This window comes from Mytilus edulis, chromosome 11, assembly GCF_963676685.1.
Source record: "Mytilus edulis chromosome 11, xbMytEdul2.2, whole genome shotgun sequence".
Classification (NCBI taxonomy): domain Eukaryota; kingdom Metazoa; phylum Mollusca; class Bivalvia; order Mytilida; family Mytilidae; genus Mytilus; species Mytilus edulis.
The window spans coordinates 2571232-2597252 of record NC_092354.1 but is presented as its reverse complement, the minus strand read 5'-3'; the positions used below and the strand labels follow the sequence as shown (position 1 = coordinate 2597252).

General features: G+C 33.1%; 1 protein-coding gene and 1 long non-coding RNA gene across 2 annotated transcripts in view; one reads left to right on the top strand and one right to left on the bottom strand.

The window, feature by feature from the left end:
- Positions 1-26021, top strand: part of LOC139493894 (uncharacterized) — a 482493-nt gene that overhangs the window by 379110 nt on the left and 77362 nt on the right. The gene's annotated exons all lie outside the window — the stretch shown is intronic.
- LOC139493899 (uncharacterized) overlaps positions 716-26021 on the bottom strand; it is a 426642-nt gene continuing 401336 nt past the window's right edge. Inside the window, exon 7 of the long non-coding RNA XR_011657091.1 lies at positions 716-725. This is a non-coding gene — a long non-coding RNA (uncharacterized lncRNA). The remainder of the gene's footprint in view (positions 726-26021) is intronic.

Below are 26021 nucleotides of genomic sequence, written 5' to 3'. Positions count from 1 at the left end.
TTGCACTAAGAACAAAATAGTGCACTAAGTGCTTGGTGGAATGATAGAATTGACACAAAAAACATGGCATACAGACTTTCTTAAAGTACATAATTTCAAATTTTATAATCATATTTTTAGTAATTTTAAAGCTATTTAACAGTTGAAATCAGTATTCTAATGTTACAATACATGTACGTGTAAATAGGTTAACCGTTTCGAGGTAAATATGACACAATTTATAGAATTGAGCATGTAAATGGGGAATGTGTCAAGTTCCATTTATTGGCGTAATTATTATTATAAAAAAAGAAGAGATTTGCGCGATTCAAACCTTTACAATATGACAAATTACAGCTAACCGTTTTGACAAACCAGTAAATTCTTCGCCCGGGGATATGCATCTGACATCAATCTTCCTTCAGTAACTTCACAATACCCAGCCGTGTCATTTCCGTATATTGTACCTGTAGATAGCACGTGTGATACATATATATGTTCCAGACCGTATGAGTATTTGGACCGTATGCGTACTTTTTTCAAATACGCATACGGTCGGACCGTATACCGCGTAGTCAGCTATGACAAAAGGCCTAGAAACTACGTTCTTTTATATATATATATTGCACATACTAACAATTTAATTTGTGCATGCTGAACGTTCACTGGCAAATATTTCAAGCATAAAACGGATGAGAACAAATAGATGATAAGTATCATAAGAAAGTTATGCAAAGTAGGAGGAGCTCGATATATGAACTGCCATAAGAAAAGGAATGAACGATGTACGCTTGGTATAGGCAAAATTCCCCCTTTTTACCCTACGAGGCTTTGTATTTATGCATCCAGCTGTATGAACACCCTGTCTTAGCAAGGGATTATCTGTCAGATTAGTCATATTTCTATGTTGACTGTATGAACACCCTGTCTAAGCAAGGGATTATCTGTCAGATTAGTCATATTTCTATGTTGACTCTATGAACACCCTGTCTAAGCAAGGGATTATCTGTCAGATTAGTCATATTTCTATGTTGACTGTATGAACACCCTGTCTAAGCAAGGGATTATCTGTCAGATTAGTCATGTTTCTATGTTGACTGTATGAACACCCTGTCTAAGCAAGGGATTATCTGTCAGATTAGTCATGTTTCTATGTTGACTGTATGAACAACCTGTCTAAGCAAGGGATTATCTGTCAGATTAGTCATATGTCTATGTTGACTGTATGAACACCCTGTCTAAGCAAGGGATTATCTGTCAGATTAGTCATATGTCTATGTTGACTGTATGAACACCCTGTCTAAGCAAGGGATTATCTGTCAGATTAGTCATGTTTCTATGTTGACTGTATGAACACCCTGTCTAAGCAAGGGATTATCTGTCAGATTAGTCATATTTCTATGTTGACTGTATGAACACCCTGTCTAAGCAAGGGATTATCTGTCAGATTAGTCATGTTTCTATGTTGACTGTATGAACACCCTGTCTAAGCAAGGGATTATCTGTCAGATTAGTCATGTTTCTATGTTGACTGTATGAACACTCTGTCTAAGCAAGGGATTATCTGTCAGATTAGTCATATTTCTATGTTGACTGTATGAACACTCTGTCTAAGCAAGGGATTATCTGTCAGATTAGTCATATTTCTATGTTGACTGTATGAACACCCTGTCTAAGCAAGGGATTATCTGTCAGATTAGTCATATTTCTATGTTGACTGTATGAACACCCTGTCTAAGCAAGGGATTATCTGTCAGATTAGTCATATTTCTATGTTGACTGTATGAACACCCTGTCTAAGCAAGGGATTATCTGTCAGATTAGTCATATTTCTATGTTGACTGTATGAACACCCTGTCTAAGCAAGGGATTATCTGTCAGATTAGTCATATTTCTATGTTGACTGTATGAACACCCTGTCTAAGCAAGGGATTATCTGTCAGATTAGTCATATGTCTATGTTGACTGTATGAAAATAAGTAGATGTGGTATGGTTGCCAATGAGACAACAATCCACCAAAGTTCAAATTTAAAAGTCAATATTATAAAAAAAAAAACAACGTCATCTCCTTATTATCATCATGCATAGATCGATAATTACGTTTCTTTGCAACAGATGGATCAAACCAGTGTTCACAAAAAAAAAATCATTCATATTTTTGGCCGCAATGACACACTTCGAACACTTTAATTTTTTGAATCAGGAACTTTCCTTATTAGCTTCCCTTTTAAAAACGCATGTCAAAAAGTAAGACAGAAGTTAAAGTTTGCTAACATCACCGACTAATATAGCGTCCCTTTGTGCTGGGCGGATTTTTAAAATGACAATCCCAACTTTCCCTGAACCTAGTTCTGTAAGTAGATTAGATTTTTTTTATTTATAAAGTCTTTAGTAGTGTTTGGAAGTGTCCGGTAAACTGCGGATGTGTGTCCTGTAGGCAAAATCCCGGCATGGCCAAACCAAATATTTTGCGGCCTTCCGCAAAGCATGCAGTATTGACAGACAATATCATAGACAGATATATAACAGTCAGAGCTCAGACATAAATAAGTCTGAATCTGTTTTTGACTCAAAGAGGTCTAAATTTGTAAGTTTTAGGATTTTTCTCCCTTTAATGCAAGACAAAATACGACTTTAATAAGTCAAATATTGTTAAGCAAGAAACAATTGACCAGAATCAAAAAGTTGCAAATATCGACTCCCACAAGTCGATAAGTTATCAAAATTGGTTAACTTGAAGACCCACGAATATTTATAAAAAGGTCATGCATCTGAATCAAATAATACGGCCTACACAGTTAGCTCATGTGGAGAAGAGATGTGAGACTGATTGTGAATAAATGTACATTTAGTTAAGTGCATCATGGATCTACAAAGTGAAACATATGTACCAAAAATATTAGTTTATTCATAACTAAGCCTTTTTCAGCACTGCAGTCAACAGAACAATGATAGTGACAAGAATTGAGACTATTTAATACCTCAAACAATGGGAAAATACTTCTTGAGATCAGTTGTAAGTGGTTTTATATCATGCATGAAACAATAAACTAAAGTAGTTTTAAACACTGTTGGATAATTCATACACTGTACCAGAAAACTCGCACAATAAAAGTTATTAAATATGAACACAACCATTTTTTTTTCTAATTTGTTTGCATTCAAAGTAGTTTGAAGGCAGAAGACGCAAATATTGCTGTAATAAATTTGGTCTTACAAAGTCTATTTAATATTTTTTTGGTGCTGTAACCATATGAAATGCATGTATTTTTAATGGTAAATGACTATAGAACTCAATCAGACTAAAAAAATGGAAATATATTGTTTTCAATGAGTGGTTAAAGGTGGCAGGTACCAGTTTTGGTGTACCAGAACATGTGTCCCATGCAGAAATTTTGTTATAGTTAAGCATTGAGTACATATATAATTGCATCATGTGGACTGAAAAACTAAATGAATGTAAATTCTAGGCTATTGTACTACACAAGTAAGAAGTTGCATACACAGGTTGGGGATATCCTTCACATATGGGTCCAATCAGAAGTCAAAATGGTGGTCTCCTCACTTGACGGCATCCAATCAAAGTGGGGAAAAAAATAATTTTTATGCAAACAAAAATATCTTGAGATTTTGATGGTAAGGATAGGTTCGGATAAGGGTCTAATTCACTGAATATCCTTTATCTCTTGCATTTTGCCTAAAATTCTTGTCGGCTTTTAGCAGTATTCTGCAAGTGAGAATTAGATTGGTATCAGAGCATCACATTTTTTGCCTTATTTGCAATGCATTTATAAATTTTAAAATCTCCATGCTGGACAGACACCCAAATTTAAAGGTTTTCTATATATTTACATAAGCACGCACACATCTTAGTTCCTTGAAACCATACATTTTATTTGTATATAAGCTTGAATGAATTTTCAAGAAAATAAATCATAAATCAATGAAATTCTAAAGATTGAATGTAAAATAACTGGTTTCTGCCACCTAAGGGAGCTACCATTTGATTTTAAGAGAGGTAGGATGAAAACGTTTGTTCTGCATTTTTGTTTAGTTATAATCTCTGTCCTGCCTTTTTATTTTTCACCCTATTCGGTCCTGCTTTTTTATTTTATTAATTTATCCTGACTTTTTTTTACATGAATTGTCATCCTGTCTTTTGTTTTTTACCAAGTTGCTCATCCTGCATTTTTTTAATTCAAAACTCCTGTCCTGCTTTTTTTTCAAATATCATTCTAGCCACCCCCCCCCCCCCTAAAAATCAAATGGTAGCACCCTAATAACACTTGTTGGGTTTTTTTCACGGTATCTTATACAATTTTACTAGCTGGAGGATAAGTTCTATTCAGACAAAAAATAACAGCTTTTTCTGAAACAGTTTTTATAATAAATCATTTACTGCGAGACGTTTATTGCCAAATTTTCAGCGCCCGGGTTGGCAAAATTATTACGATTGACATACTTGGGAAGGATAGCTACGGGTGATTCCGACAACAAATATAGGCGTGTTATACACTACTGTAAAGATAAATCGATTTGGATTTACGATATAACAAGTTTTAGTGGGGTTGATAGCCTAGAAGCGGCATATAACGGAATTTCGTCACCGCCTGACATTTTTTTTAAATGCAAGTTAAGTTAAGATATTTAGTTAACGAAATCAGAGATCTATATTTTAATTAGATGTATAACGAAATCAGAGATCTATATTTTAATTAGATTGTTCAGCTGTGTCCGCCTGTAGCCCCCTGTTTCTTTAGTGGTTTTTTTTTTTTATAGAAATAGCATTGTGTCCGGCTGTGTCCAGCGTGTCCAGCTTTAGCCACCGGTTTTTATAAGTTTTATATATAAATAACGTTGTGTCCACTTAATTGTGTCCGCCTGAAGCCCCCTGTATGTAACAGTCATAAGTTCTGAATTCAGTTTTTATATAGAAATTGCACTGTGTTCACTTGTGTCCGCCTGTAGCCCCCTGTTTTTTTTTTGTTTTTTTTTTTAAAGTTTTATATATAGCACTGGGTCCAGCTGTGTCTGCCTGTAACCACAAGTTTCTATACGTTTTATATAGAAATAACATTGTGTCCACTTGTGTCCGCCTGTAGCCCTCTGTTTTTTTTTTTTTTTTTTTTTTTTTTAAGTTTTATATATAGCACTGGGTCCAGCTGTGTCTGCCTGTAGCCACAAGTTTCTATACGTTTTATATAGAAATAACAGTGTGTCCACTTGTGTCCGCCTGTAGCCCTCTGTTTTTTTTTTTTTTTATTTTTTTTAAGTTTTATATATAGCACTGGGTCCAGCTGTGTCTGCCTGTAGCCACAAGTTTCTATACGTTTTATATAGAAATAACAGTGTGTCCACTTGTGTCCGCCTGTAGCCCCCTGTTTTTGTAATTTTTATATAGAAATAGCAGTGTCCAGTTGTGCCCGTCTGTATCCCCTGTTTATATAAGTTTAATATAGCACTGAATCCAGTTCTGTTCACTATTTAATATCTAATTTTTATATATAGATATAAGATTGTGTTCAGATCAGTACTGATTTGTTTAAACCATGGTGGCGGATCCAGCCATTTTAAAAAGGGGGGTTCCCAACCCAGAGTAAAGGGGGTTTTAACTATATGCTCCCATTCAAATGCATTGATCGGCCAAAATAAAAAGGAGGGGTTCCAACCGCCGTAACCCCCCTCCCCTGGATCCGCCACTGTACCATACATACGTTCCTCTGTATCCCCGGACACAATGTTGCTCTCCCAATTATTCTATATTCTATATACCCCATCCACACTGTAAAAAGTAAAAGTAAAGTAAAGGAATCTTTATTTAAAGTCGGGTTGCATATATACACAATAACAATGAACATGAGCTCTTAAGAGCTCTTTAAACCGACTGATATTAATAAACAAATAAAATTGAGAATGGAAATGGGGAATGTGTCAAAGAGACAACAACCCGACCATAGAAAAAAACAACAGCAGAAGGTCACCAACAGGTCATCAATGTAGCGAGAAATTCCCGTATACATGTAATAACATGATTTACTTCTTTTTAAATTGGAAAAATATGGCCTTAGTCCATCTGCTCTGGAATTACTCAAAAGCTATCTGACTGCATGCAAGAAAACAGTGTGTAAAAATAGGCCAGAGTATCAGTCAAATGCAAGAAAGGTGTTCCTCAGGGATCTATACTAGGCCCTGTATTATTTAATGTATTCATAAATGATATTTTTCTTTCTGTCAAACACTGTGATTTTATATAACTATGCTGATGGTGACACCCTCTCAAAAACAGGTACTACTTTTGAATCAGTTATTCAACCCTTAGAGGAAGATAGTAATTCCCTAATATCATGGTTCTCTTTCAACAAAATGCAGGCAAACCCAGAAAAATTCCCAGCAATTTCCATAGGTAAAAAAACACACACTCAAAATATTGTTTTAAACCTAAATGGATTCAATATAAATGTGACGACGAAGTGAAACTTTTCGGTGTAACAATAGACTTTAAACTGGATTTCAACACTCACATTTCAAATATTTGGAAAAAAGCTGCACGACAACTAAACGTTCTAAAAAGAATTGGCACTCATCTCACCAGAATCTCTTAACTCACAATATACCACTCATTTATCATGTCAAACCTCAGCTACTGTCCTCTTACATGGCACTTCTGCAGTGAACAAAACACAAAGAAAATAGAAAAAATTCAAGAAAGAGCACTCAGATTTATTTATGACGACTACACAAATTCTTACGATACACTTCTTGCACAGTCTAATTATGTAAGCTACCAGCACTAAAAATCAGAAGATTGAGAACCATGGCATTAGAGACATATAAAATTATTGATAAATCAAGTCCAGAATTCCTACATAATTTAGTAAATATTAAAGAAAATTCATATAACTTCAGGTACAAAGCATAGCAGATATATCACGGCCAAAAAACAATGATGGTAAGAAAAGCTTTAGTTATAAGGCAGCAAAACTCTGGAACTCCTTGCCTCAAGGAGCTTATCAACTTTTGGTCAGTTCAAAATTTTTATCTCCACCTGGTGTTTTTCAGAAAAATGTAAATGCAGTTCTTGTAAATAATGTACTTACTTGCTGCCCCATAACTTGATCTCGAAGCCTGCTGTTTGTTTTTTTTTTTTTTTTCTATGTTTTATCTTTTTGCAGTTATTTTTACTTTATTTATTTAGCAATTTATTTCTTTTGCTTATGCATTACGTTTGCTATTGCTGCATGCAGTCTTTTGTTTGTGATTATAGTGTTTTATTCTGCATGTGCTACTCCGATATAAATACTATGTGCTACTCCTATATAAATACTATGTGCTACTCCGATATAAATACTATGTGCTACTCCGATATAAATACTATGTGCTACTCCGATATAAATGCTATGTGCTACTATGTGCTGATATTTGACATTTGTTTTAATATATAACTTGCTTTACTTTTATTCTGCATGTGCTATCTATGTATTAATAATGAAAAATTTTGTCCTGCATTTTTTTTTAGCTGTAATCTCTGTCCTGCCTTTTTATTTTTCACTCTAATCGGTCCTGCCTTCTTTTTTTTTAGTTTATCCTGACTTTTTTTGCCTAAATTGTCGTCCTGACTTTTTTTTTAGCAAGTGTCACATCCTGACTTTTTTTTTACTAAAAACTCCTGTCCTGCCTATTTTTTTCAAATTTCATCCTAGCCCTCCCCCGAAGCCCCCCCCCCCACCCCATAAAAATCAAATGGTATAGCTTCCTAAGACTTTTGTATGCGGAAGTGAAACTTTCTGCATTTCCAAAGGAAACAGGCTAGTTGTTATTTATTGAATTAAAGCCACCAAGAAAATTTAAGTGCACATGCCTGTGTTCGCATACAAGTTGAACTTGTACAAAAAAATGTACTATTCCACAAAAAAAAACATTGTCAATTGACTTAAAAGTTTCTGAAATTATATGTGTCACAAAGTTGACGAAGGAAATTGTGACTCTTTGTACTGAATTACATGCATGCAGGGACAGATCCAGCCATTTTTAAAAGGGGTCCCAAACTAGGATAAAGGGGGGTCCAACTATATGTCCCCATTTAAATACATTGATCGTCCGAAAAAAGGGGGGCTGGATCCGCCACTCGGTTGCATGTGTCACAAAGGTGAATCAGTTTGTAGATACGACACCCCTCCCCCAATTCCAGACCCTCACTGAGGTGACGAAGGAAAAGATCCGCCTGTTGGGGAAATGTTAGCGTTCAGTCAATATTCATTGGCAAATTTATGTGAATCAGTGGCTCCATTTGCAGATTTGCCGGTGACTTAGGGAGCTACCATTTGATTTTTATGGGGGGGCTAGGATGAAATTTGAAAAAAATAGGCAGGACAGGAGTTTTGAGTAAAAAAAAAGGCAGGATGAGACACTTTGCAAAAAAAAAAGAGGCAGGATGACAATTTAGGTAAAAAAAGTCAGGATAAACTAATAAAAAAAGGCAGGACCGAATAGAGTGAAAAATAAAAAGGCAGGACAGAGATTACAACTAAAAAAAAATGCAGGACAAAATTTTTCATCCTAGCCCCCCCCATAAAAATCAAATGGTAGCTCCCTTAATTTTTTTTATAGACTCATCATAAAACAATGAAATTTTGTCAATATCATTTTAAGACAACTCGGACCAATTTTTAAGACAATTAAATAAAAAAAATGTTGGGACGTTTTTATATAAAAAAATCTATATATATATACCGGGAAAAAATATTTATTATTTATTTGGCGATCAAACGGGAGGCCGAGTCTTACGTCCTCTACGCCCCCTTTTCCCCCTTAGAATCAACCACTGAGAAGCGTTCTTAAATGAGGCCAATCAGTGTTTCACATTGTTCCGAGGTGTCTTTGAAATTGTATTGACCTTAAATGGGCCCAATCAGTGTTTCAAAAGGTCAGATCGTTCAATCTAATCCGAGTTTTTTTAAAACTGGTCCGAGTTTTCCTGGTCCGACTTGTCCCAATCCCGTCATTCGGTGTCTCGTTTTGACATTTGAAGCTTCCTGTTCTCAATTCTCAAACTACAGACAATTATTTTTAACCAAGAAGATGTCATTTCAATGACTTTAAATGGTAAGTTTTGAATATTTCTGTTATATCTGACTCAAGTGAAGAAATGACATAGGCCGTACTCATTTTATCTCATTTAAAAAAATATTTATTTACATTTTGAACACAGCAACAGGTCTATGGACACATTTCCGGGTTTCCATATCTCTTTTCTTTGCATTTGGACGAAACTTTCTAAATGATGACTGAGAAGAAATGTTCAATTGAACGTTTAACTGAGTATTTTTATTTTCTTTAAGGTTAAAGTATTTATGAAACCAAATTTGAAAGTTAAAAGACAGTAAAACTTAATGCCGTTGAAAAGTTTTTAGACACCAGGCGGCGCTGATGTTTGCCATTTTTTTTTGTGGCAAGTATTTTTTTATATAAAAAGCTTGTCTTGAACCTTTCATTAAGACTTATAAATGCATTTAGAATTAAAATTGTGCTTACAATGTAAAAAGGGTCAGAAATTAGTCCAAATACATGTAACGTAACGGTACCCAAATTGCACCGAGTACCCAAATTGCACCAAAATAGTTAAAATAATCTTACAAGATTTCCTAGAGACCGTAAACAATTTGTATTTTTATGATTTGATACTATGCACATCTTTCAACATAGGTCAAACTATTTAGATATGCACAAAACGTTCACAGTATTTATCAACAGGTGAAGTGTTTACTGAAAAAGCAAAATGTATACTGTCTTTTACTGAAACGTCGCATGGCGACGTCATCAAAACGTCATCTTTTTAAAATGATCAAATACAATATGTTACTAGTCTCCATTTAAAAAAAATAAAGAGTAAGCATGGACTAATATCTAATTGTTCAAAATATTTGAAGAAATTAAACAAAAGCTCTGTTATCAGAATTTTGACAGTGCGAATTTAAGCATGGATGCAATTTGGGTACACCTCATTTCAGAATCATTGATGGTTTGGAGGTCAGTTTAGACCAACTTTCTTATGATTCCGTATGGATTAACAATCAAATTAGTGTTCCTATATAATAAAGAAGGATACGGCTACAAAATAAACACAGAATGGAATTTTTTTTCTTTATCATAAAAAAATGTAGGTGAAAAAACTGTCAAAATAGGTGCAATTTGGGTACCGTCACGTTAAGGCCAAATAAAAATATATGGACCATAATTTGGTATTCGGCCTTCGGTTTCTTTTTGTATCCTTTTTTATAAGTTCTAAAACTGAAACTTTTATTCTGTTGGTTGTGTTGATGTTAGAATAATATTAATGGAACAATTGAGTTTTTCGAGAAAAAATTAATACATTTTGATTCACCGTTTACGTGACAGGAAACAAAACAGGAAACCAATCATTATTTTCTTTATTTTGCACAATATATTTCAAAAGACATAAATGAACACCATTACTAGTGTTACTTGCTTCATGTTAATATTTAAAATCTATTTTCAATGTTAAATTAAAGTTTTTTTTAAACGCGACAGGAAACCATAAGAAACCAAAAGCATTTTTTTAGTTTTATTTTATTGCAAAATCTGCTTAAAATGATCTGAACAGTATACTTTTTCTTAAAATCCATCTTAAATGTAACAGTATTATAAAACTCCTAAATATGTGCTTGTTTTGAAACAATTAGTACAATTTATTCAGGAATTTCCGTATTTTCTTCATTGATACAGGATACCATAATTGTTGTATCTTGATGTTTTAGCCAAAAAAATGTATTTATATTTGGTTTTGAAATTCCAGTTATATACAATTTATTCCAAATCATTGGTAATGTAAAATTCTTTAAATCCAGTAAAGAAAACAACTTTTAACTTGGAATTAACATCTTTAAAATAGGCACCATGTGATATTTGTGACCTACACACCATCTACATGGTTTCCACATTTTAACCTACTTTAGTGGGCTAAAATCAATAAAGTACTTCCTTTCAAGTCATGCATGGTAAAAGTTTACTTTTCCTTTGACAAGTTTATTGCGTTTCTGATAAGTGTTTGCAGAACATGAATAAAAAAAATTAATTAAAAATTGTGACAAAGATACCAACTTTGTACATTCCAAGTGTAACGGTACATTAACATGTATTTTTTATTAAATTATCTTTATTCACCTAAAATATCCAGTAATATTTACTGCTGAAGCTAAATCAATCCAACGAACATCGGCACCATGATAGGAGACGTAATTTCGATTGAATTTTCCAAGGACCCTTTACATCGTTATTAGGAAACGAAGTGTGTTAAAACGTCGGTCAAATCTGAAATCGATTTTGTCAAGTCATTGGGCATTTATTTTCACACAAGATCGTATGTAACATTATGCACATAGGAAAAATAATAGACCCCCGGTGCAATCTCTTTGAAAATTGTATTTTCCTTTTTTAAACAAGACGAAACAAGCCTACAGATTATGTTTGCTTACATCCCGTTGGAAACAAATACAATGTTTAGACCTAGTATTTCGTATATCCGGCTGTAAGGGCGTGATCACATGTTAGTCATTTAGTCACATGTTTCACGTATGACCGGAAATGATTAGAACTTAACGACAAAAACAATTTTAATAAATAGATGGACTTCTGTTTCGTGTGAAATGTAACGCATAATGATAACGTCATTTTCTAACTTAATTATTACGAAGAACAAAACAAGAATGTAAATCATCTCTGATTTACCTGTTTGAACATCTCGCGATAGTTCGTATTTGCATATTGTTGCAAAGAATTCTTTTACAACAAAGCAGATTAAACCATCTAAAATGTGCGTTACGAAATGGGAAACCAAAATAACGACAGTGTTCTTACACCTGCTACAGAAATACTTATAGTTCTCAGCATTTTTTTCTCACTATTCTTATTGGTCGATGTTCTTTGTTATTTTAAAGCAAAAATTACGAATTTGCCAGTGACGATTATCTATAAATTAGTCAGCGTTATGCACTTCTGACGCGAAAAGTAACGCGAGAAACGACAGACAAATACGGTTGTATAATCTTTGAAATTTGCTAATTTCAATTTTTTTTCTAGGGAAGAGTAGCATACACTTGTATGTTGATAAAAATAATGGCATCTTTAGATGTAGTTACAACTTTTCTTACAGTAATTCACATTTTATTACTTTTCTATAGTTATAGGAAACGGAGCCCAATAGCAAATTATGGTCCATATGTGGTTCCAGTTACCCTACCGTCCCTACTATTTCAGCTTAAGGAAGCTGGCTGTCATGTTTTGGAATTTTGGTCAGATTTTCAGGCATCCTCTGGTTTTATCCGTTGGAATGCATAAACAAATTTTGCCCGATAACCCCCATTTTTCTTTTTAGCTCACCTGGTCTAAAAGGCCATGTGAGCTTTTCTCATCACTTGGCGTCCGTCGTCGTCGTCGACGTCGTCGTCGTTAACAATTTTTCAAACATCTTCTCCTCTGAAACTACTGAATGGATTTGAATGAAACTTAACATGATTGTTCCTTAGTATATCCTGCACAAAATGTGCGCTTCGATTTTGATCCGTCAAAAAACATGGCCGCCGTTACTTAAAATAGAACATAGGGGTCAAATGCAGTTTTTGGCTTATATCTCAAAAACGAAAGCATTTAGAGCAAATCTGACATGGGGTAAAAATGTTCATTAGGTCAAGATCTATCAGCCCTGAAATTTTCAGATGAATCAAACAAACCATTGTTGGGTTGCTGCCACTTAATTGGTAATTTTAAGGAAATTTTGCAGTTTTTGGTCATTATCTTGAATATTATTATAGATAAAGATAAACTGTAAACAGCAAAAAAGATCAGCAAAGTAAAATCTACAAATAAGTTAATATGACCAAAATTGTCAATTGACCCCTTAAGGGGTTATTGTCCTTTAATGACAATTTTTCACAATTTGTTCATCATATTTGCTAACTTTAAAAAATCTTCTCCTCTGAAACTACTGAATGGATTTGGTTAAAACTTAGCATGATTGTTCCTTAGATTATCCTGCACAAAGTGTGTGCTTTGATTTTTGATCCGTCAAAAAACATGGCCGCCGTTACTTAAAATAGAACATAGGGGTCAAATGCAGTTTTTGGCTTATATCTCAAAAACGAAAGCATTTAGAGCAAATCTGACATGGAGTAAAAATGTTCATTAGGTCAAGATCTATCAGCCCTGAAATTTTCAGATGAATCAAACATCCAATTGTTGGGTTTCTGCCACTTAATTGGTAATTTTAAGGAAATTTTGCAGTTTTTGGTCATTATCTTGAATATTATTATAGATAAAGATAAACTGTAAACAGCAAATATGATCAGCAAAGTAAGATCTACAAATAAGTCAATTTGACCAAAATTGTCAATTGACCTCTTTAGGAGTTATTGCCCTTTAAAGACTTTTTTCACAATTTGTTCATCATGTTGACTTACTTTAAAAAATCTTCTCTTATGAAACTGCTGTATCAATTTCAGCCAAACTTAGGCTTAAATTAAAATTTTGTTTGTTTGCCCTTTACCGACCGACCCTATAAATTCGTTCCGCCTGAAAATCTTTTATTTGTGTTTACCAGCAAGATTTTATTTTATTTTATTTTTTGTTCCTACCAAAAATCTTATATTTGTATTTCCCGCTCAAAACTTTTTTACCGGAATTCTCAGGTTTTATCTTTCCTGTATAAGGTCTAGTCCGTTTGGTATCACATGAGCGTTTGACATGAATGAACACTTGCATTTGGAGTTTCAAAGCATCTGTTTGAAATCGATATTGAAAGCTTTGAAATCATGATTTAACGAACGTTACTCTGTGTCTTTATACATGAAGAGCAGGGTTCATTCAAAAAAAGTTCGTCCAATACTAAATTATCAACGTGTGTACAAAATATTTTGTAAACAGACTTTGTATCCTATGTAGGGATGGCCTTTGGTGGTCCGTAGATTAGGATGATTATGTTAATGATGCCTTCGACCAGCATTGATATATTCTGATTTATATCTGACATGAATCACAGATCTGTAAAGGGGAGAATATTTGGCAGTAAAATCGCCAAGTTTTTCCATACAGATCATTTATAAATGCGGTGTAAAATACGTGACAATTGAGTTTCAAGTCTTGTAGCATTTTTATTGGAAACACAGGCACACACAAAAATTTAAACACTCTAGGGACTTTTTCTACTAGTAATGTACAATGTATTTCTGCCTGGACATATTTTACCAGAACAAAGTTATCTCTTACCTGCTTACAGAAAAACTTTAGGTCTAGGTAAGCGTTCAAGGTACATAGTACTATTAGTGCAAGTTAAAATTCTTAAAAATTCCAGGTATGTAAACGTTTAAAATATGCCGCACAGCCCTATATTTTGAAATTTGAAAAAAATTGTAGTGCATATGAATTAACTTCACATTCTACATGATATTTTTTTTCCAAAACTTGGGACTATTATACTAATAGTCCTAGAAACTTATTAGCAAAAGCATACTTAAACAAAAGCAATACAGACAAAAATGACATCATGCAGATTTTGTATCTATAAAATAAAATATTATACCTACCTGCCTACCCATGACAAAAAATGTACCGAGCTAAGTTATTTTTTGGGAAAGAAAAATAAAATATTTTACCTACCTAAATGACCTACCTACCCTGTTTCAAAACATAGGGTCGGAAAAGGGCAAACAAACAATATTTTAATTTAGGCCTTAGGCTAAATGAGTTTCAGAGTTTCAGAGTATCTAGTATAAATTTTATATTTCATTTCCTTGTATGTCAAGAAACATAGCTCCTATGGCTAAAATAGAACATAGGAGAAAATGATTTTTTTTTGCTTTTGAAGAAAATAGGAAGATTCAAAGAACATTTAAATAAATTGAAAAGCCAAAATAATCATTGATGAGAGATTAAACCAAAAAAATTCAGGTGAGCGATTCAGGCTCTTGAGAGCCTCTTGTTATAATTCTTTTACATGTACATGATGTGTAGTTTTAAAGCTGTCTGTTTAACATGTTTAAGTCTTTTAAAATTTTAATTACTTTTTAATAGTTTTTGAAGACTTTAACTTGTCAATAATAAAGCTATGAAAAGTCAAGAGAAAATATTTTCCCGCCAAAATTTCAATGGCTTATATATCGAAAACGAGCACAGCGACCTATATATTTTTTATGCTCTATGGATTCTTTTATTAATCCCCTATCAGGGATGATTCCACTATATAGTTTAGGGCCGCTTAGCGGCCCTTAAATCTGCCAGCGGCCCCAAAAAATGTTTGTGAATATAAATTCCCAATTCAGGAAAATAAAATAAAAATCGGTATTTCCGGAAAAGTTTCAGTCACCGATTACGGCAACTATAATTTGTCATAGTTTGTCGTCAAAACGTAGTAAAATCCAGATAAGAATGCTGACTATGATCGCATTTTATTTACAACAATTTAATTATGTCAACATTGAAATTGAGGTAAACAATTTTAGCAGCCGGATTCAATTGAATAAAATGTTATGGGAGTATTTGAATTCGCAAAAGTGGAGCGCACAGCATTGCAAAAATGCTTTTTGTCAAAATTGGTGTCAAAGCAGACCTCGGCAAAGAACAAATTCAAATTTTGATACAACATTGATGAATAAATTTTAATGGGTGCCGATCTTATAAAAGCAGATCGCCCAGCAGAGCCAGTTATGTAACCTGATTAAAACTTGTTTTGTAAAAGAAATTATTTTATATTTTGCTCTATTTCCTCAAAAGACAAAAGTTTGCGCGTTTTTGAAAATAATGTTGATGATAGACCATTCATGAAATGAGCCACAGCGGTTTTTTTCAGTGGTTAATACGGCATGCCATTTTGCTATTCAATCTAACTTCAAGATATCTCATAAACTTTACAAGATATCTTATATAATAGTTCATTAGATATCTTATATAGTTTGTAAGATATCTTATATAGTTTGTAAGATATCTTATAAAGTTTATAAGATATCTTACATAGTTCATGAGATATGTTATAAAGTTTATGAGATATCTTTTATATATATAAGATATCTCATATAGTTTTCTTTATCATATATCTTATAAACTATATGATATATATTATGAACTATATATAAGATATCTTATATAAAGTATATTATAAGATATCTTATATACTATATAAGATATCTTATTATTAGCGATATTAGATATCTTCTTTATTATATAAGATATATATTTATATAAGATATCTTATAAAAAAGATTATATAAGATATCTTATATATCATATTAGATATATTATTAGAGACATCGTATAGAAATTATAAGATAATTCATATAATATATCTTATATAATTTTCTTAAGATGATAGCCAATAAACTATATAAGATATCTTGTATAAAAAATTTTGATAAGATATTTCATATACTTAATGAGATATCTTATAAACTTTAGAAGATATCTTATAAAGTATATAAGATATCTTATAAGTATATAAGATATATTATATATTTAATAAGATATCTTATAGTTTTTAATAAGATATCTTATAGTTTTTAATAAGATATCTTATAGTTTTTAAACTTTATAAGATATCTTATTAAATATATAAGATATCTCATATAATATAAGATAGCTTTAAAAAATTAAATTATATAAGATATCTCATATATCAAATTAGATATCTAATAAAAATCTTATATGCTATATAAGATATCTCATATATTATGAAATAATTTGAGATAATTTGAAATTCGAATAAATAGCTAAACTGCTTGCCATAGGTTTATGTTAGCTGGTATATATGCCTTGTTTACCAAAGTTAAGATGATAGTGCATAATGGTATTCATGTATTACAAGAGGGACGAAAGATACCAAAGGGACAGTCAAACTCATAAATCTAAAACAAACTGACAACGCTATGGCTAAAAATGAAAAAAGACAAACAGAAAAACAATAGCAAAAATGACACAACATAGAAAACTAAAGAATAAACACGAACCCCACCAAAAACCAGGGGTGATCTCAGGTGCTCCGGAAGGGTAAGCAGATCCTGCTCCACATGTGGCACCCGTCTAGTTGCTTATGTGATTACAAATCCGGTAAATAGTTTAATTCGGTAGGTCACATTCATGAAAAGGAAGGGGATTGTAGTTACGACGTAAGGAACATATCCGATATCATTTGTGAAACGGTTATTCCATAACGGTCAACCAACTCGTGATGGCGTCCGTAAAATTTACGAAGGGATGATTTCAACTTCACCATTTGGAACTCTTGGTTTAATATCTTCCTTGTGAGCAGTAACCCTCTATCAAGAAAATCATGATAGGAAATGCAAGCACGGGAATATCGTATCAATTGGGAGATATACATACCCCGTATGCAGGTGCTGCTGGAATGTTGCTACTTAGAAATGGAAAGTTCACAATTGGAAAGCTGAAATCATGTCTTTTGTCGTAAAGTTTTGTTTTCAACCGACCCTCATTGTCAATTTCTAGATGTAAGTCAAGATATGAAGCCGACTTAACTGTATCTGTAGTATCCTTTATCTCCAATTCGATGGGATAGATGCGTTCCACATAGTCACCAAATTTTGAATTGTTTAGTGAAAGAACGTCATCTATATAGCGGAAAGTAGAGTTAAAGGATATTGCTAACTTCTTATCTGTTTTCCTAAGAAGTTCCTGCATGAAGTCAGCCTCATAATAATAAAGAAACAAGTCGGCAAGTAGAGGGGCACAGTTTGTTCCCATTGGGATGCCGACAGTCTGTTGAAAAAACACGTCCTCCGAACGTTACAAATATGTTGTCAATCAAGCATCTTGATAATATCGGTTTCAGAGAATTTTTTGTTTGCAACTTCCCTGGTCTGAATCCAATAACTTCTTCAATCAGTGTACAGGTGAAACTTAAAATACATTTTCCGTTTTTATAGGCCAGGAAAATGATATTATTTCGTTTTTGATTGTATGCATAAAAAATTCCCAATTGGGGTAAAAATTCCCAATTTGATGTAGTCAAGGGACCCATTTGAAAACACCTGGAATCATCCCTGCCTATCAACATGATCAATATAAACTAAGCTTTTGAAAAGTTAATTACTTTGAAACTGAGAAGCGAACTCCCTTAAAAATAGCCTACCCTAAAGATTTATTGCCATTTTTCATTAAGCACTGTTAAAGTCAGAATGTTGCACCCATCGACTCAATGTAAAAAAAAACATAAAATAAAAAAAATCCCTACCTATCTACCCTAACTTTTTTTCAGATGTAACTGGAACCACACATACTTTTTTATTTGGCCTATTTACATGATTTATGACGTCTGGCAAGGCTATTTAATTTTTTTTCTGGGACACCTTCCTATGAATTTTCTGGGACACCTTCCTACGTATGTCATAGGAAGGCGTCCCAGAAAAAAAAATTGAAATAGCCTTGCCAGACGTTATAATTATTTGGACTAGTCAGCATGGTCAGGAATTCAATACCATTAATTGGTGGATTATACCTCAAATCTGATACTATCATAATTAAGATTGCTCAAATAGACTAGGGTCTCATCTATGACTAAAGGTCAGTCTGATGACGGAATCATATCCGGACTCCTTTTTTGTCGTTTTTCTCCAAAATTAACTCAATCTGAATAATCATAAGAACGGATGACAAATGCGACTATGTATGGTAACTATAGGACACAGAGGTATAATGATTAATTTATTGTGGAAGGAAGAGAAGCGACACACAAAATGAGGTCTTCTCGTTTCATAGTATAGATTCACTCTTAAAGTCTTTGCATCGGAAGCTCAAATTTGATAGTTGAAATTGTTCTAATTCAACGCCACAATTCAGCACCCAAAGGTCAGTTACAAAAAATGCCACATTTTTTTTATTTGGTATCATATGGCTTTGAAACTTTGTAAACTGTTTTATAATATACTAAGCTTAAATCATGCCAAGTTTTATCAGAATTTGTCAAGTTTTAGGCCCCTAATAGGCCCAAGACAAGTACTATATATACCATCAGTCAGGGGACTTATTGAAATAAGTGATTTTTAAATCACTTATTTAAGTAGCAAATTCGAAGTTTTGTCACAAATTGTGATTTTGTAGTTTTACCAAAATTTTTAACACATAGATTTAAATAATATCTTTTTATTAGTAAAATTGAAAAAAAATGATTTTTTTGCTTCTTTTAGTAGCAAGGTTTATGCCTTTGATACTATCATTTAGCTGCAAATTTTATTTTAGTTGGAAAAAATGCTGTTATAATGGCTTTACATAATGGACTGATACTTTCTTAACATATTTTTCCCAGCAGTGGGAGTATTTTTCCTGTAAAGTTCAAGGTTTTATCTTTCAGATTATGTAATAAAATTCTACTGTTCGCGATAAAAATTTCACTGTTCGGGGGTGTTGAAATTAATGGGGGTTATTAAAATAATAATACTTAAAAAAGTGATTTTTGGGAAGGAAATTGAGGTATGATACTTAAACAAGTGATTTTTATGTCATTATCCTAGATTCAGTACAAGGTCATCACCTGAAATGACCTGGTCATCCTAGACAACACAGATGTTGGTTCTGATAAGTTTAGAAACATAATTAGTCCCTGGATCATTAGTATTCTATATTTTAAGCTACAGTAAAATTAAATCACTTCTTCTAGTGATCATTTTGTACTACTTAAATAGGTGATTATTGAAGAAAGACAACTCTTACTTCCATTCGTTAAGGAAATAATGTTACTTGAATCAGTGATTTAGAAAATCACTCATTTAAGTAAGTCCCCTGACTGACCATGGTTTTTACGAGTTAACATATTTAAACAAACGAATCCGAAGGATGAGTTTGTTTAAATATGTTAATGAGTAAGACACATGGTATATAAAATTTGTAATATAAATAAAATGATTGACAGCTTCAAGACATTCAACTAATATTGGAAATTGATCACGTTACAGTTTTATCCAATGAAATGGAAGCTCGCGCAAGTCACTTTTGCGCCTCGTGTATGCTCTTTTGTGTATTTCATGTAATAGAACCCCTGAATTTGAAAAAAGGAAAGAAAATGTCAGATTTTCCCGATTTTTATTTCGTTTTGCGCCCCGTGTATGGTTGTTTGCGCAAGTAACTTCATAATGTCCTCAGATTGAGGTAAACACAAATATCGGATTTCAGCGTCGGACAAGGATTAAATAATTATTCTAATGGCGGTAAGAATTGTTTTTTGTTTTGTTTTCAAGTATCATACAAATTGATCATATTTTACAGAATTTTCATCTCATTGAAAAATGCATATTTATACATTTCTAGTTTTGTACATACTGCTTTCTTCCGTTATTCTATTAATTCGATTATTAGATTATTTATTAAAACACAATTTTAATGATAAAACACTATTTAAACAGTAGCGGATCCAGGGAGCGTAGATAGTGTACGTTCCCCTAATTGATCGCGAAAAAATCATGTTTTTTCAGATATTTGTAGCCGATATTTATTTCCTTTTATATAGGTACCCCCTTTTTTAAATCGAAATTTAATTGGATCTTTGCAAAGGAAATGATAGTTCCACATTTCATTTTTTAGCTCACCTGGCCCGAAGGGCCAAGTGAGCTATTCCCATCACTTTGCGTCCGGCGTCCGTCGTCGTCGTCCGTCGTCCGTCGTCGTCGTCCGTCGTCGTTAACTTTTACAAAAATCTTCTCCTCTGAAACTACTGGGCCAAATCAAACCAAACTTGGCCACAATCATCATTGGGGTATCTAGTTTAAAAAATGTGTGGCGTGACCCGGTCAACCAACCAAGATGGCCGCCACTGCTAAAAATAGAACATAGGGGTAAAATGCAGTTTTTGGCTTATAACTCAAAAACCAAAGCATTTAGAGCAAATCTGACATGTGGTGAATATGTTTATCAGGTCAAGATCTATCTGCCCTGAAATTTTCAGATGAATCGGTCAATCGGTTGTTGGGTTGCTGCCCCTGAATTGGTAATTTTGAGGAAATTTTGCTGTTTTTGGTTATTATCTTGAATATTATTATAGATAGAGATAAACTGTAAACAGCAATAATGTTCAACAAAGTAAGATCTACAAATAAGTCAACATGACCAAAATGGTCAGTTGACCCGTTTAGGAGTTATTGCCCTTTATAGTCAATTTTTAACCATTTTTCGTAAATTAAAGTAATCTTTTACAAAAATCTTCTCCTCTGCAACTACTGGGCCAAATTAATCCAAACTTGGCCACAATCATCTTTGGGGTATTTAGTTTAAAAAATGTGTGGCGTGACCTGGTCAACCAACCAAGATGGCCGCCACCGCTAAAAATAGAACATAGGGGTAAAATGCAGTTTTTGGCTTATAACTCAAAAACCAAAGCATTTTGAGGAAATCTGACATGGGATAAAAATGTTTATCAGGTCAAGATCTATCTGCCCTGAAATTTTCAGATGAATCGGTCAATCGGTTGTTGGGTTGCTGCCCCTGAATTGGTAATTTTGAGGAAATTTTGCTGTTTTTGGTTATTATCTTGAATATTATTATAGATAGAGATAAATTGTAAACAGCAATAATGTTCAGCAAAGTAAGATCTACAAATAAGTCAACATGACCAAAATGGTCAGTTGACCCCTTTAGGAGTTATTGCCCTTTATAGTCAATCTTTAACCATTTTTCATAAATCTAAGTAATCTTTTACAAAATCTCCACTGAAACTACTAGGCCACAATCATCCTTGGGGTATCTAGTTTGAAAAATGTGTCCGATGACCTGGCCATTCAACCAAGATGGCCGCCACGGCTAAAAATAGAACATAGGGGTAAAATGCAGTTTTTGGCTTATAACTATGAAACCAAAGCATCTAGAGCAAATCTGACAAGAAGTTAAATTGTTAATCAAGTCAATATCTATCTGCCCTGAATTTTTCAGATGAATTGGACAACTGGTTGTTGGGTTGCTGCCCTCCAATTGGTAATTTTTAAAGAAATTTTGCCGTTTTTGGTTATCTTGAATACTATTATAGATAGCGATAAACTGTAAACAGCAATAATGTTCAGCAAAGTAAGATCTACAAATAAGTCAACATGACCTAAATGGTCAATTGACCCCTTAAGGAGTTATTGTCCTTTATAGTCAATTTTTAACAATTTTCATTAATTTGGTAAATTTATGTAAATTTTTACCAAATATAGTTCTCTGTTACTAATGGGCAAAGTTCATTATAGATATAATTGTAAGAAGCAAAATCGTTCAGTAAAGTAAGAACTTCAAACACATCACCATCACCAAAATAGAATTTTGTCATGAATCCATTTGTCCTTTGTTTAATATGCACATAGACCAAGGTGAGCGACACAGGCTCTTTAGAGCCTCTAGTTTCACAACTTAAAGAAGAAACATTTAGTACATGTAATTGTTTCCAAAATTAAGGGAATTCGTAACAATCCTATATAGTTTGAAAAAGGTTTCTTAAGATTTGGGTACACATAATTTTTTGCTTTGTGTTATGAAATGAAAACAAATGATGATCTTAACCTTTTAGTACGTTTTCAAGAGGCGGATACATTTAAAACTGAAAAGGTGGAGCTTCAGTCATGGAATAACATGAACATGAATATGTTATACCATGGCTGAAGCTCCGCCTTTCCCCCTTTGAATTCTAGTTGAGCTGCATATTTAATTAGCATTTTTAACCCTTGTACCTGAGATCCCTTTATGTAATCTCTTTCCCACCATTTTAAGGCTTGTGCAGTTTGCAGGCTGTTGTAAATCGTTGTCAGTAACCATGGTAACACAATTTATTTTGCACGTCTAGTATATCAAATGGTCGTCCCCTTAGATAAACGTGATTATCAAAATAAATTTCATCTAGGCTACATGTATAAATATGTTATTACATTTTAATAATGTATCACTAATCATAGATGTGGAGTAATTGTTTTTTAACTTCAGAAAATTTGAATTAGTTGTGATAACAATGTTAATCAGTTGTTTAACAAAAACACTGTAATATATATAACAAATAGACAGGTACATGTATGTGAACCATAGGCTTCACTCTTTGAATTACAGAATTTTCCGTATCTAGCCCCCTCCTTTACTCTAGCAATATGAAACATGAATTAGATATAAGTATATAAGTACACACCTGCAATCAAGAAATTTCGATTAGATAAGTACACAATGTTGTTTATAAAATCTGAATTACGAGGGAACTGTATGACCTTAATTGTATTGTCAGTAAATTACGAGGGAACTGTATGACCTTCACTGTATTGTCAACAAATTTTATTGGCATTCCATTCTTGAAATTACATTTAATAATATTAGACCCAGGATTTTTTTTTACAGGTTTACATCTGTTTATAAATAAACTCATCAAACATGTCAAAGATACCAGGATTGAAATTTTGTATTTGTGCCAGACGCGCGTTTCGTCTACAAAAGACTCATCAATGACACTCGAATAAAAAAAAAGTTAAAAAGGCCAAATAAAGTACGAAGATTAAGACCATTGAGGACCAAAAATTCCTAAAAGTTTTGCCAAATACAGCTAAGGTAATCTTTTACTGAGGTAGAAAAGCCTTAGTATTTCAAAAATTCAAAGTTTTGTATACAGTTATAATTATGACCATATCAATGATAATTTACATGTTTAACATTTTATATAAATCTTTATTTGCAGATTCTGATCAGGCTTATTGACTGGTGGCAGATGGGGTAAAAATGTATGTAATATAAAGTGGCATTAAGACCATGACGACAGACTGTACAATAACATGCTGAAGTTGCAATAAGAGTTTGATGAAGGCCCACGTGTAATCCCCTATTGACAATTGCAGAACTCTGGCCAACAGATTTCACATTGGGTATTTAACATGTTTAATCATTTAATCATATTGATAATTAGTCATCCGAATCTCACGCATTTGCTTAATGACAAGTTGGCAGAACTGCTATACATGTGTCAATGAAAACTATGGCAATCATATCCCTCAGAGCATTCTGCTCTTTGATTTTCATGATATTTGCGCTTTGCCATCTCTGATTTCCGATTCTTGACTTCCGAGCGATGACCTATCTTAAGATGCTTAAATACATCTCGACAGTTCATTTAGTTTTCATTCTTGAGAAATAAGTCTGAAATTAATAATTACCATTTCTGGTGTACCGTTGCTATAACCTGATAACCTGATCAACAATCCCGGATCAATTGGAAAAAATCACAGAATATGAATGAAACCCGGATCCCCATACCTATTTTTTGTTTGATAACCAATCTGTCTTGATCATGATGAGTTTTACTAAAACATGTTGTTTTCGTCTTTTTATTTGATATTTTTTCTACTTTTGTGAATGGATTTTGGGGACTTTTCTTTATGATTATATAAATCAACAATGTCAAGCATCATTTTTTCACTTGTCCACGGTGAACAAAGACACAAAAAATTGCTTGTCCGGTCAATGAGCTTTTCTCATCACTTGGCGTCCGTTGTCCGGCGTCCGTCGTCCGTAAACTTTTACAAAAATCTTCTCCTCTGAAACCACTTGGCCACAATCATCCTTGGGGTATCTAGTTTAAAAAATGTGTTCGATGACCTGGCCATTAAACCAAGATGGCCACCATGGCTAAAAATAGAACACAGGGGTAAAATGTATATATTGGCTTATATCTTTAAAACCAAAGAGATAAAAAGCATTTAGAGCAAATCTGACATGGGTTAAATTGTTGATCAGGTCAAGATCTATCTGCCCTGAAATTTTCAGACGAATAATGGCAAGTTCGGATGAGGTAAGTTTTTCTTCTTAAAAGTCATGTGACCTATGTCATGTGACCCATGTTGTCTATAAACTACAGAAAGATACAGGCGTGCAGTATTTTCAGATTCAGTCTGTGTCATTTTTGAGATACAGCAGGTTGGATTTTTTTAATTTGAATTTATTTTCTTAAAGAAATGCACTATGAAATACTGTTCTATGGCCTTTCTTGTTTGAATTGTTTTACATTTGTCATTTTGGAGCCTTTTATAGATTGCTGTTTGGTAAAGGTTTTGCTTAATATGAGGCAGGCATTACCTGTACATGGGGACGAAGTCTGTATGAATTATTTTTTTGTGACTTAAATATTTGTTTAAAAAAAAAGAAACGGAAATACCGTAACGTTTCCGATTTTGGTTCTGTTGTTAGGGATTTAGTTGTGACGTTATTTAAATTATGACGTCATATGCAATGTAAACAAAGAAACGCTATCATCAGGTAACGTTTTTTCATATCAAGGAATTATTAAAAATGAAATTGGTATTGCGCGTTCCTTCCTATTTTATACTAGACTGATAAATATATATTTTACTCAAAGTTTCATACAAACGAGACCGGAAAAAGGAAGTACATTGTACATTTCTGCGCAGGTCCGGGATTTCAAAACACGACAAAAAAAATTTGAACGATTTTGAGTTCATTAGTACAATGAAAAATTCGGGAAATTTTCCCGTATTTTTTTTTTATTGAATTTTCTACTGTTATTGGGGACTTCGTCCCCATATTATTGAAAACTCTCTGGTGAAGAGTCTGAGTCGTCCCATTAGCAATCATACCACATCTTCTTACTTTTAACATTATTTTACAAAAACAAGAAAAACACATTTCTGACTGAAAAACCGAATTTCGACAAACTGTTGCTATCAAAACTTTAACATTTTCATATTATGAATTAAATGCTATGGTTCTTGTGATTGATTGAAAAATTACTGTTTATGACATTTATGTGTAATAACTTGCGAAACATTTAACCAAACCTTTTCAAGTTTTCATTTTTGTTGTGTCTCATGTCAAAATGGAGGTCAAGTGTAAGAGTGCCAATTTTCTTCATGCTGTTCAGGAGTTATGGCCCTTCATTGTTTCAACAATGACACTAAAATGTAAGCAAAATGTGTACATCATTTTTACAGCATCTATTTAAAAAAGAGTAACTTTGTTTTAAAGTTTATCTAATTTACTTGTATATGGTGGAATGTAATAAAAGGACAAGGTTAGAGGA